Here is a 13936-nt window from a genome sequence, read left to right as displayed (position 1 = left end):
AAAGGATTTGTTGAATCTCTTACTTTGGTATAAAATTCAAGAACATAAGTAAAGAGGGTCATATTCTCCCTCCCTGATCCCTGTCCCCATCCCTCTTGTGTGTTCTCTCCTCTTTTCTTCTGTATGCACAAACACAGATATAGACAGACAGACACACAGACACACAGACAGATAGACAGACAGACACACACACACACCTCTGTCACTAATTATTTAATATTGCCTAACTTATAGTTCAACAGTTAATCTCCATGGATGTACTGGAAATAACTGTCTCTTGAAATACCAAATAAAGAATTTAAAGATCCTTTCCCTTAATTGTTTATGCATATTCTAGGGATGGAATTTGCAGATATTCTTATTCTTGGCAGTATCAAATTTTATTGCCATCCTGAATCTTACTGTAAAACCATCCTAACTTTTTCCTTAAAACCAAATTTAATTTTGTATTCTCCTATTTTCTCAACCACATTCTCCTCACAAATACTGTAGAAATCTGATTAAAAGGCAGCATATAATATGGCATTATTAGCTAGCAGCCATATTAAAGCTCTGCTTTGGTTTTCTTGTTGAATCCAGGAATCTTCAAGAGCTTCATTAACAAGGATTGGGAGGTCTATGATTGTTGAAGCCTTTCCAGAAACTCCAACAAACATTTCTCTTGAGTATTTTAGAAACAGATTAAAGAAATGTGTGTATTTATTTACCAATAAGCAACATTAAAGTGTGTTTGCTTATAAAAGCTAGGTTAAAGAAGAATACAGTTTTAAGTATTCGTCATTTATAACACATAAATGATTATGTGTATATTCTTTAGCATTGGTCCTACCAGTTTAAAACCATTGCTCTTTTTCTTATAGTAAATACTTTCTCATACACATGAACTATTATTTCCTATAATAAAGTTGTTGAAGTAAATATTTTTTTGCCTAACCTTTTCTAACTCTGTGTATCTTCCCAATGCAGCAGATGATCTTTTCTAGTTCGTAAGACTTTCATGAAGTTGAAGTGAGGGAACATATGTTAAACATCAAGCTCAGATGCAGACATGATACCTACTTAATACATATCAGCTTTCTCCCATGTCCCTTGCACTCCGCTCTCTGAATCATGTGCTCTCTATTAATGTTTCTGCCCTCCATATTTGTAGAATAAATGATGCTTAGGAAAATTCTAATACCCAAAGTCTGTGATCTTTAAGCTAGACCGACTTAACTATTTTCCTAAGCACTTACTAATGCAATGACACTTTGCTTTCTAACAAGTCCTTTTACTTTATTCAAAAGTGTCTGAGGAAAACCCCTTAAGGAAGCTGGCTTTTCATAAATTTACAAGTTCAATGCTTCATTCTTTTGCTGCCATTTTCCAACCTGTCAGACACATCTGTTTTGCTTTTGCTTCAGCGGGCTCTCTGCAGGAGCCTACTTTCTGACATGATTATCCTGCAATCTCGTTTTTTTAGCTCCTCGCCCTGGCAGCTCCTTCCTGAACTACTTTAAGATATTTTACAGATTCCTCTCTTAGTGACTCTTAAGAGACTACTTGTGGGGGGATGAATTAAATCATCGACTCAAGTGTCATTCTAACCTGTATGTTCAGTCTTTTTCCTAAATGAATAAATTATGTTCTGTGGCTCCCTTCTAGAGGAAGGAACAAATGTGTGCCCCCTTCCTGGGGAAGACTCCTAACCAAACTAAATCTTAGAAATTCAGCAATAGGACTACTGGTATCAAATGCATTAGCAAATGTGTTATGGCTCTACAGTGTCTTCTAACTAATATCAGATCATGCCATTTCAGAGTCTCTTTGGGCCTAATTCCAAAAGGACTGTGTTCTCTCTCCATTGAGATGTTTTCCTTTAGAAACTAGAAGTTTCTGGGTCCCACCTGCAAGCCACTCTTTCCCCAATAATCCATTATCCTGCATGACACATGACATCTCTCTTTTCGAGAGGTTTCATGGCATTTCTCCACACCTTGGTAATGCCATCCAGAGTGGCAATCATTCACTTTGATAAGCTTACTGAATTATAAATTTCCTAAAGTTGAGGCTTTCTCTTTTTCATCCTCTCCCCAGATGAAAAATAATACTTCCGTATGTCTGTAATTCTTTTGCTTTTAGGCATTTTGATTCCACTTTGCTTCTGCTGTGGCTGAGATTCTCATCACAATATAATTGGATGTAGCTACTTTCTGACTTCTTTACTTCTTCAGTGCATCCTGAGCCTTGTCAGCAACATGTCTTTTGAAGACAATGGCAGACTATATTGCTCTTCTTTTAAAGTTCCTTGTGTTGGTTCCTACTATCCCAACCTATCAATGTACAACCTGAATCTCTATTTACAACATCAACAATGTTGCATAATAACCTGCCTTTTTATTTTACTTCGAGTCAGAAAAGATACTTTGAGAAGATGCTCAAGGAAAAGTATGTAACTTTAAGTGTGTATATTTTATATTGAATGTACAAGTAATATTACACCACATTTAAAAATATATTTGATGAATTGGTTATGAAAGAGTGGAGTCAGTGAACCAGCAGCAAATAAATGAATGAATGTGTTAGTATGTGACGTTATCCAATTATTTTAGTAACAGACGGCAAAATAGGAAAATGAGTCTAAGGGAAGGAAATAGTCAAGAACAAATAACATAATGGAAATGGAAAGTGAAAACCTATAGAGAGATAGATAAATGAGAATTTTGGAAAAATAAAAATAGAAGGACTTTAGAGTCTTGCATAGAAAATTTTCACCAAGTCTCTGGCTTTGAAGTTTTGGGCTGTTCTATCCTCTTGTGACTGAATCTAGAAAGAAGTAATTCATGTACACAGGCAGCAACTCTCCAGCCACTTCTGCCTTTATTAGATATTTAAAATTATATGCATCAAAGCCCCCATAGACTCGTTTATTGAGCAACTATTGGATTTGAGTTGACCAGTTTTGGGGGATGACTCTGCACTATATAGCGAGGTAACCCAATCACAAAAAGACAAACATGATAGGTACTCACTCATATGTGGACCTGCTTTATAATACATAGTAGTGACCATGCTTTATCAGAGCTGTTTTTAATGGTGTTGCTCAGAATGGTTTCCTTCCAGATGATGATTGAGAAGCTAATTAAAAAAAATGATGTCAGGTACCACAAGGGTAACAGAACTGTGCTGTTTTTCTGGGATTTTGTTTTTTACTTTGGTTTTTTTAATGGAGAGTGCTGGATGTCTCTACAATTTTGTTTAAATGACTGCAGAACCTGGAAAAGCTGTTGCTGCTATTGATGCATAACATACTGCCATTATTGATATATATAATTTGAATTTTTGGAAACTTTAGCTGTGCTGCCAACTTTGGAAAAAAGTATCCCAGTTTCCCGCATTCAGTTGTCATTGTACAAAAATTAATAGCCATATTGTTCTAGAAATCTTGAACTTAATTTTTTTCCATTTGTACAGGGATAACACACTGTATTAAATATGTAAGGTCTTAAAAAATAAGAAGGGATTTTGAGAGCCCATCCCATATGAAGGATGCTCTCTTGGCCTGGACACATGGGGAAGAGCCTAGGCCTGGCCCAGGATGATGTGGTAGACTTTGGGGAGCCCCTTTTGAGGGCCTTACCCTGCCTGGGGAGTGGAGGGGGGCATGGCTAGGGCAGATGGGATGTTGGGGGGGAGGGGAGGGAGAGGGAGAAGGGATTGACATCTGAAGCAAACTTGTTCCTAATTTGAACTAATAAAAATTAAAAAAAAATGGAGAGAAAATTGTAGTAAGAATTCTTTAAAAGTGGGAAAAGAATGAAGTGAAAATGTAACATACACTGTGCCTGATAAAGCACAAAATCTGCCTTGGTTGTCCGTCCTTCCCCCAACCCCCAGAGTGGAAGGAAAGTGTCCATTGCTGAAGCTACTACTTCAGACTTAAGGCTCAGGGTTCCTTCAAGAAGATGGGGAGTTTGCAGTTTGACTCTCCTAAAAATGTCAGTAGCTGTACCATCAAACATTACAAACATGGCTGCCTAAATGTGACCCAGAGGAGGACAGCATCAATAGATATAGTAACATGAATTCGGCAGGGCAGGGAATGGGAGTGATCTATGAGGCCTCAGTCCTAGACAAAGAACTAAAGGGAACCAATAAATGCTAAGAGAGAGGGGAAAAGTATCCCCCCCCCCCGAAAAGCACACCAATTGATTATCCAATACCAAATACAAGTAACATTATATAGACTGAAAAAGTTATATTTAGGAATACACACAAACACATATGCAAAAATTAAGGAAAAAGAATGTAAATTGGAAAGAGAGCAAGGTTGGGTATGTGGAAAGGATTAAAGGAAACAATGGGAAGGGAGAAATGATAATTATAATGTAAAATTTATTTAAAAACAATAAACATCCCAGAGCCCTAAGCTATGTTCAGAATTTTCTAGTATCATGTTAGGGACTTTGGACAGCTTATTTAATCTCTTCAGTTCTCACCAGTAAAAGTAAGACTTGGTACCAACTTATAAAATGTCTATGAGTAAAGTATTTGTGCACATGAAATAATATGTAAGCTTTACTATATTTTACTCAATAATCTTTTTCACAACTTTGACCACTCTCAGTCCTTCCTTTTGAAAGTTGAAAACAACACATTATGGTCTTAGTTTTTTAAAATCCACCTGTCTCTTGTTTTAGAAATTTTGTGTTTATCAATACAGCAAGCTATGCATTTGAAATTGAGAGAAGGCTATTAGCTTAATTTCTTTTTGGTTGCATTCTTTCTCCCAGGCGGTTTTGAACGTCATATACACTTAGAGTAGACACGTTGTACAGTGAAATTGTGCAAAACGTTCGTGACAACTCTCATCTGAGACATAAACACTGCTTGTTTCCTGCTTGTGTTTTCAATAAAGCTGTATTATTTCAAGCAAAACTACTTAGAATTCAACTAAACACATGCTTTGTGAAACAACCTATAATAGAAGCATTCCCTTCTGGTGCTCCAAACAGAAGAAAATATATATAAGGGGCTTTTATTTCCTTAACTGACTGTTTGGGGTGGAGACAATTAAGTTGGAATTGAACTCAAACCTCCCAATTCTTATATCTTATATCTTACATCTCAAGCTCTCTTTACCGCCAGGTCTTACTTTCCTTTATACCTCTAGTTTTCCACCTAAGATGTCCAAGACACCTGGCCTCTTTCTAATTTTCTTTCTCATCATTCTCAACTTATTTTTTCTTTTCCTCTCCATTGAGGAATAGCATTTACAAAACAGGAAGTTGTGGAAAGTCACCTTCAGGTCATGAGAAACGATTGTCTTCAAACTAATTAATAGCATAGTTTTGATTATTTATTTCTACCTATGGTCCCCAATACACCAATAGCCTTGAAACAATTAGTCATATATTTGGACAGGTTTATATCTACGCACAGAGGGACAAAATTCTTAATGTATCACTAGAAAAGGTACATTCTCTCATGTTTGTTTTAATATATATTACTCAGAAGTTTAATTTGTAAAGTTTGTTTATTCTCCTTAAATTTATGACCAACAGAGGTATTGTTCAAGGTCAAAATCTGCAGCTGTATGGTTTGGTAAATCACACATATTAACTAAAAAAACTTGAATTCAATCCACATAGGGACTCTGTCATATGGGTTTTTCTTTTATTATTATTTTAGTTCCAAGCATTCATGGTGGAATTAATCAAAATTAGATAAAAGAGTTGAATTTAATTAACTTTAGCACATCTCTTAACTCAGGAGAAATAGGCAACTCCCATAAATCATTCTGGGGAGACCATAATGGATGTGATATAATCTGAATGGAAGAAAGATTTCTAAAAGAAAAAAATCACTAATTATTGTGTTTTGTTAAATTATACTGGGCAGCGTTTATATAGGTCATAATTCAGTTAAAAAAAAACAGAAAAAGTATAATACACAGGTCAGCATACATTCCTATTATTCTTTATATTTTTCTTTCCTTTTCAAATTCTGATGAACTCTGGGCCCAAAACATCACAATAAATTGGTATTTTTTTGACTTCTGAATTTTTGTTAAATATGGCTGACCAATAAAGATGAGGCAAGGCATTACTGAATTCCTGCTGTGTCTTCTGTGAACTCACTGTACTGAAATGAACAGTTCATCTTAGCTCTAGCATCTTTTTAAATTTTGATTTCTCCCTTTTTATATGACTATTTTTATTGACATAATAGCCACATATGGTAATGCAAAAATGATGGTCTTTTAGGAACACGATGATGCTTCTCCTTGATTTTGTGGCATTTGAGGTTATGTCATTTGGTACACGCTTCATCTAGTGACACCATATACAGTTAACACCATGTCAAAGCTTGTAGTTATGTAACAGCGCTTGTGCATTTTAAACAGATGGCGAGATGCTATGGATAAACACTTTTAATTGGAAACAACAAAGAAAATCATCTTTGGATAAATGTCCATGGTACACCGTTAGGCATCAGTGCGATTTTATCGGAGTCCAGTTAGGGGAATGGTTGCAGCTAATATGCGTTAAACTCCTTCAGTGCCCACATCCTGTGTGCAGGCTCGCCAGTCCCTCCCACCCCCTTCGCACCACAGCTGGTGCTTGTTTCCACCACTGACTTTTAAATAATTCAGTGAAAATTTTTGAGAAATAGAGAATGTTTTGCATAATTTTGAAGCCTGATTACTATTTGCACCAAATGTTGCTGATCAGCAAGATTGCCTCAGTGGGAGTAGAGAAGATTCCCTATGAACTGAAATTCAAAATAAATTCATTAGCCAGAATGCTCGAGAGGAGGATAATCCCAACATCATTTTATACCTAATCTAGGAGCATTATGAAGTTGAATCAAAACACAATATGAAAGGACATCCTTTGGGCAGGTGTTTCCTCAGAACTGCTAAAAAGGAATAACCCTCCTTTGTTGCAGTTAGAGTAAGTGTTCTTATGTATTTTCTCAGTGTTTTTATACATTTATTCTGAGTACGTTTCCTCTCTTCTACTATAAGAACTATTATAAAGTTAAAGATTCCACACTCATGCCCTAAATAGAAAGCCTCCCATTTGACTGTTGTTTGTGTGAATGTTTATTTTTTGTCAAGCTGAAACCAATATTTAAAGAATGTGAAAAGAAACTGAAGAAGATCCATGAAGTACTTTTTACATTTTACTATAAAAATATGTTTTGAGGCATATCAACTGAGTGGTAGATCACAGCTAGAAATTAAAGGAAAAGAAGCTGGGTCAAAGGGATAGTAAAGTGTAATAAAGACAGATATACTTGTGAGCGCCTTTCTCAAGAAATGAGAATTGGAGAATCAGTGAGCATAATGTCCTAGGCACAGGGTTTACAAAGATAAACTGGATTTAAGAGGTGGTGAAAGAGAAATTTCCAGATCATATTAGTTCCAGTCATAGGATTTTCAATCAGGATAAGACAATGTGCAGGAGTAAAGGACTCTGAACAGTACCTGAGAGTTTCTGAGTAGCCTACACAGCAGGCAGACAAATATGTCACCAAAGGTCAAAGGTCACTACTGCACTATTCAGAAAATATTAATAAAGAAGTCCAGAGTTTTGGAGTTCCAGAGATCTTGTCAAATCTTGGTATACTTGAGGCGGTATACTTTACTTAAGTATGTGTGTGTGTGTGTGTGTGTGTGTGTGTGTGTGTATTGGGGGGTTATGGATAGTCACATGTGTACATGTGTACAAGTATGTGGGAATGGCCATGAATGCACTCTCCTGTTCCTGCACATGTGGAGGCCAAAGTTCAGCACTGGATGCATTCTTCTTTTGTTCTCTGCTTTATATTTTGAGATGCATTCTCTCAGAGAACTGGGATTTGGTCTTTCTGGTAGACTGGCTAACCAGTTAGCCCAGGGATCTGCTTATCTCTGCCCTACAATGCAAATGTGGCTATTATGTGGGTCCTTGTACATAGAGCGCTTTACCCATTAAACTATCTCCCAACCCTTGAAGCAATACACTTACACAAATCTTTGTCTGTCTGTCTGTTTGTTTGTATGTGCTTTCTGCACCTCTTATTGTCTGTGCCTGCTCTCTGTTGTTCTTCAATAGAAATGTTCCATTTGGATATACATACAGGCTTTTCCAGCAAAGACAAGCTTTTGGTCAAGTGCATCATTTTGGGGAGATGTATATACTTTCTTGTCTTAACCCATATGATTGTGACATCTTGTGTAAACATAACCTGAAGATAACTAGAGCATAAAACTCATCAACTGCCTGGTGTACACAAGGGAGGAAGACCATTGCTTTATTCAAGCAAACTTTGAATAAAGTAGGAGCTCAACAATTTTTTTCAATATTTAGTTATTTATTTTATATATATGTTCACTCTGTCTTCATGTACACCAGAGGAATCAGATCCTATTGCAGATGGTTGTAAGCTACCACATGGTTGTTGGAAACTGAACTCAGGACTTATGGAAAAGCAGTTAGTGCTCTTAATTGCTGAGTCATCTCTCCAATCCGGAAATCAAGAAGTTTTGTTGCCACGTCAACTGGCAACAAACCTTTTTGAGTTCCGGATTGGAGAGGGAACTGGGATTGACATGTAAAACAATCTTGTTTCTAATTCAAATAAAAAATGGGAAAAAGTTTTGTTGCACATGAGGAAATATAAATATATTGAATAATAACATTATATTTCTTTTTTTAACTTGAAACTTTTTATTCAACAATGTACACTTATTGTCTTATTTGATGTACAAATCTCTCAAGTTTTTCTGATAAAATAAGTAAATCTGAGTATGCTTGTAGAGTGTAATTTTGTATTTTTAAAACACTGAACATTAAGTAAGACACTGATAGGAAGACCATCATGTAACTGATACTTCCTTGGAATCCATAATATCAGCAATTGCTTTAGTAAGTACCTAAGCAATTAGTTATTTAGCAAAATGGTAAATTTATGGTCACTGTTCTTCTATCTAGAAAATATCTACTTTAATTTTTTTGAACTGGACAAAACCAATACTGAAAAATTTTTCAGAGATAAGGGCCAACATCTAACATAATTGTAATTCACTAATTATTTTCCCCCAAATTAAAAAGGCAACCCAGCTCCTAAGTAAATGTCTGTGTACACAATACAGAGATTACTTCTTGAGTAATTTGCTATGTTGTTGCTTTGCAGGACAGTCTGACTTTGAACTCACAATTCTCCTGCTCAGCCTTCTGGTTGCCAGGCATGCACCATAAAACCTAGCTGTCAGTATCATAACATCATTTTTCAACAGTGATAGGGCTTTGGCTTTTATATGAAAATAGAGGATACTTTTGAATCCTTCTGGTATGGCAGTGTCACTTAGCTATTTAACATACGGATATGTGCATGAGTGATTATCAAATTAACAATTCATAAAATTTTAATGCTGGTGTTTAAAGGTTTATTAGTGAAGTAAACCACAGAATGGTTCTTCTGAATGAAGGAGTCTATGCTTTTTATTTCTCTTATATTTTATTGCTAGAATAAATATAGTGTCTATTTCAAAGTCACTTCCCTGGCCCTCCCCCCTGCTTTCTTTTTGAGAAAGGAACTCTGTAGCCCAAGCTGGCCTTGCTTCAATTTGCCCTTCGGCCTCTGCGTCCCAAGTACTGGGATTATAGGTATATACCATTATACCTGTCAATTTTTATATGCAGCATTTCTGGTTAAGAATTATCTCGTTCAAAAATCACATAGATTTGTCAAAGCTATTGTAATTTTTTTCTGTATGTGACAGAATTAGACTTTTAGCTTACTAGTCATATCTTTCTGTTCCACTTGGAGTAACTGATTGACTATGAGGGTTTAGGTTGCTCAGTCTGGATTATGTCACTGCTGCTTCTGTGAATCGGGGACACTCATGGCTGCTGTTTTGTTTCCTGAAAGAACTCAGTGTGATGAGTAATTGAGGGGTCTTCACCCTGGGCTCATGGAACATTTCATGCCATTCAGTGTTTAGTAAATGGAAGTAATTATGAAGCCCTTACTTAGAGCAGCACAGGGCTCTGGGAACTCCTTCAGCTTTTCAGAAGCACAAGGACAATAAATAACGGTCACTCTATCCTGTGCTGTAGGGACACTTACAGGGTACTTGGGGTACCAGTATTTACAACAGATTTATATTCTTTTCTGCTAGCCGGTACATATATACCTGCACTAGAAACAAGAGTAGGCAAATACATCGTCATATTTGTCACTTAGTGCAGACTTTCCATTTGTTACTCCATAAAGGCAGCTCTGTTTATGAAAAGAAATTTATTTCTAAATATTTGTTTTAAATTCTACCTGAAAGAAATGCCAGCCACAAGAAACCAGAGCTAATGAATTCACAATCAATAGGCTCAAGAGAAAATCTAGGAATGAAAATAAGAATATTTACCTCTAAGTACATTGCATGAATACATTGCATATGTTACACATAAACAAATGATCATATTAATAATGTTCTAATCAACTTGTAGTCTGATGAAAAAAATGTGGAGTAGACCATAAACATCCCAAGGAGGAATAAAAGATACGGTTTCTAATTTTGAGTTTGCCATCAACTCTTTCACTAAAAGTATAGAATTACTTGAGATTCAATACTTTTATTTACAAGATATGGGGGGAAGCACCTGCCTCAAATTGATATATCCAATGAGATGAAACATGTAGATACTTTTGAAAATGTATGTGCAATCAAGAATGACATGGATAATTGGGAAAAAAAAAGTAGAAATGCTAAGGAACTGACGGTCCTTGAAATGTAATTTCTAATTTCCTCATAATACACCGTTTGTTCCTCTTAATCATCAAGTTCTTGGAAGGAAACACTCATACTTTTAATACAATTTTAGGCATGTTTTCAGGGATGCCTCAAATGTTTCAAATTCAGTACTCTTTCTAATGCAGGTTTAAATGTCTTTTGTTGTTGTTGTTGTTAAGAGTAAAGCCTGAGAAGATTCTAATCACCCTGGGTGAACTTTTTTCAATAACTAAAAACAAAACAACACAATAGTTCCTTAAAAGAATCAAGAATGTCTGCAATAAATTACATGGCAAATCCCAAGTCATTAAAATGAAGTTTAATATTCCAGTCACTTTATTATCATGGAAAGTCAATATTGTGCAATCATAATATTTCAATCAGGAAAAGAAGCAAAATTGCCCTATATATAATCTCATTAGTGCTTATGAAGTAGTCAATAACTGAGAAGCTCTTTTGCCTGGACATTTATTCAACTTCCTGATCCTGATGGTCCAATTAAGAAACTTGCCTTGTTAATTCAAGTCAAGTGATCGATACACTTTTCAAATGTAAAGCAGATAATCAACTGTAGCAGAGTCTCGAATTTATTGAAACAACAATTTTGAAATAAGCCAATATTTGCAGGAGAGGCTAGAAGAGCTTGCTTGATCTGTTCTTTTTGCAAACATCATTCCTAGTGTTTCTTTAATGTTTTCTCTCTATGCCTGGCCCCATAGTGTTCAGTCAATATTGAATAGCTATTGGACACACACATACACACACACACACACACACACACACACACACACACACACACACACACAAATTAAGCTTTCTTTTGCTTTTGTAATACTTTGAAATGTTTTGGCCATTCATTTTTTAAAATTTATTTTTAATTAAAACATAATAACCATATTTCCTCCCTCCAACCTTCTACATGTCCTCTTACTCCCTGCCAAAATGTAGTCTCATTATTATTATTGTACACATATATGTAAAGATAAATACAACTTGCTGAGTTTTGTTACAATAAATCTTTCCGCCAAAAGCTGCCGAGCCCCACCGCCACATGTGTGCTTTACACCAGCCGCCCACCAGAGTTAGGGCCCAAATTAATACACAGAGAGACTTATATTATGTACAATGCTGCTTGGCCAATGACTAGGATTCTCATCTGCTAGCTCAGTCTTAATTATCATAAATCTATATATGTTATAAGACTTATCTTTAGAGGATGCCTTTTGCTGGCAACCTCTCTTGCCGGTGGCTCACATGGCGCTGATGGAGGAGGAACTGGAAAAAGGGGACACTTCCTTGCTATGTCACTTCCTGCCTGGATCACCACTTCTCTACTACATTTCCCAGAATCCTCTTTGACTCCTAGTCCCGTCTAACTTGCTGTTTCATTGGCCAAACAGAACTTTATTAAACAATCAATAAGATAATCATACACAGAAGTACTTCCCCCATCAGAGTTTGCTTAGTGTTGGTTGTATGCATGCAATTTCACAGCTGACCACTTGGTACTAGATAACCAGTGAGGGAGCTCATCCCCTAGGATTCTAATTTTCTCTCAACAGTCATTATTTGCCAGCAATTCTTTGTCTAGATGTAGGGCCCCTGTCCTGTGAAATTTCTCCTTTCCATATTAGCGTGTATATTGGTGTCATCATTAGTCAGGTGGTTTTTAGGAGCCCTATGGTAGAGGTCATGGCTGCATCTTGCTATTATTTCTAGAAGACACCATCCAGTGTTAGATTTCCTGGTCTTATGTTTCTTATCAATCTTTCTATCCCTTCTTCAGTGAAGTCTGCTGAGCCTTGGGTGCAACTAATTTTGTTGTAGATGTATCCTTTGTGTGGTGATATATTAGTTATGATTTATTAAAGCTTGCCTGAGGGTATAGAAAGCAAAGCTAGTCACAAGCCATAGAGCCAGACAATGGTGATACACACATTTAATTCCAGAGACCATATTGTGGCACACACTTTTAATCCTAGGACTCAAGAGACTGGCAGATGTATGGTGATATATTACTTAGGATTTAATAAAGATTGCCTAAAGGATAAAAATGCAAAGCCAGCCACACTAGTTAGCTATAGAAGCTTGGCAGTGGCAGCACACACCTTTAATCCCAGGACTCAGGAAACAAAGGCAGATGGATCTCTGTGAGTCCCAGGCCACCCAGGGCTACATAAGATTGAATCAGTCTAAAAGAGAAATAGCTCACACAAAGGAGATCTCAGCACTTGGGATCCTATGCCTTTAGTCCAAGCTCTAGAGAGGTATATTAAATAGGACCAAGTTTTCAGTCTGGTCTCCATCCACTCTCGAAGATTTATTCTCCAGCCATGTGAAGCAGCAGTCTGAGACTTGATGGAGAGCTCATAGAGACAGGATCAGCCCTTTCAGCCTGAGGTAGAGGTAAGAGCTAGTGGCTTGATTGCTTTTCTCTGACCCTCAGCTTGAAAAACAATATGAGTGTTTGGGTCTTTATTATATGTGTTATACCTCTGAGGCTGGGCAATCCATGACCACTTGCTCTCTGAATGTTGATCCATTGTAGTTCTCTGCTGCAAAGGAAACTTCTTTAGTGAGGTAAGAGAGCAAAATTCATCTCTGAGCATAAAAATAAATATTTAGAATGCAGTTTGCAATTATGTGGTGCTGGTCTAGTGGAGTGGCAGTAGTAATTTTTCTTAAAGAAAAAGTAAGTAAATCAATTCATATTTTATGGTCCACATTTTATTAATTTGCATATGTGATGGTCACAGTGCTCCCAAAGTGTTAATTATTTTGCATAAATTTATGTGGAGATCTCATCAGGTAGGTTTAGTGTTTTCTTTCCATGGCATGAGATAATTAGAAGTGGAATTCAAAGTATATTTGAAAAACAAAATTTGTATTTGAGGAAACCTAGAAATCTAAGTTGTGTGTTAAATTTTGTCTTCCAAAAGTATTTTTCTTGTTGTTTCAGTTTTTCCAAGTATGTTTAAAATGGAGCATAATAAAGTCAATGCATATGGAAGTCTATTTTCACTTTAAAACTCCAGAGATGATTTTGAGTGTGTGTGTGTGTGTGTGTGTGTGTGTGTGTGTGTGTGTGTGTCTGTGTGTCTGTGTATGTTACTAGTAAATTTCCTTAAGATTTGATTATAACTTCAAATTTTTCTCATCAGAGGCCACCTAAAGAGT

The sequence above is a fragment of the Cricetulus griseus genome, chromosome 4, assembly GCF_003668045.3.
Source record: "Cricetulus griseus strain 17A/GY chromosome 4, alternate assembly CriGri-PICRH-1.0, whole genome shotgun sequence".
Lineage (NCBI taxonomy): Eukaryota > Metazoa > Chordata > Mammalia > Rodentia > Cricetidae > Cricetulus > Cricetulus griseus.
The sequence above is the reverse complement of the archived record's forward strand: the minus strand, read 5'-3'. Positions refer to the sequence as shown.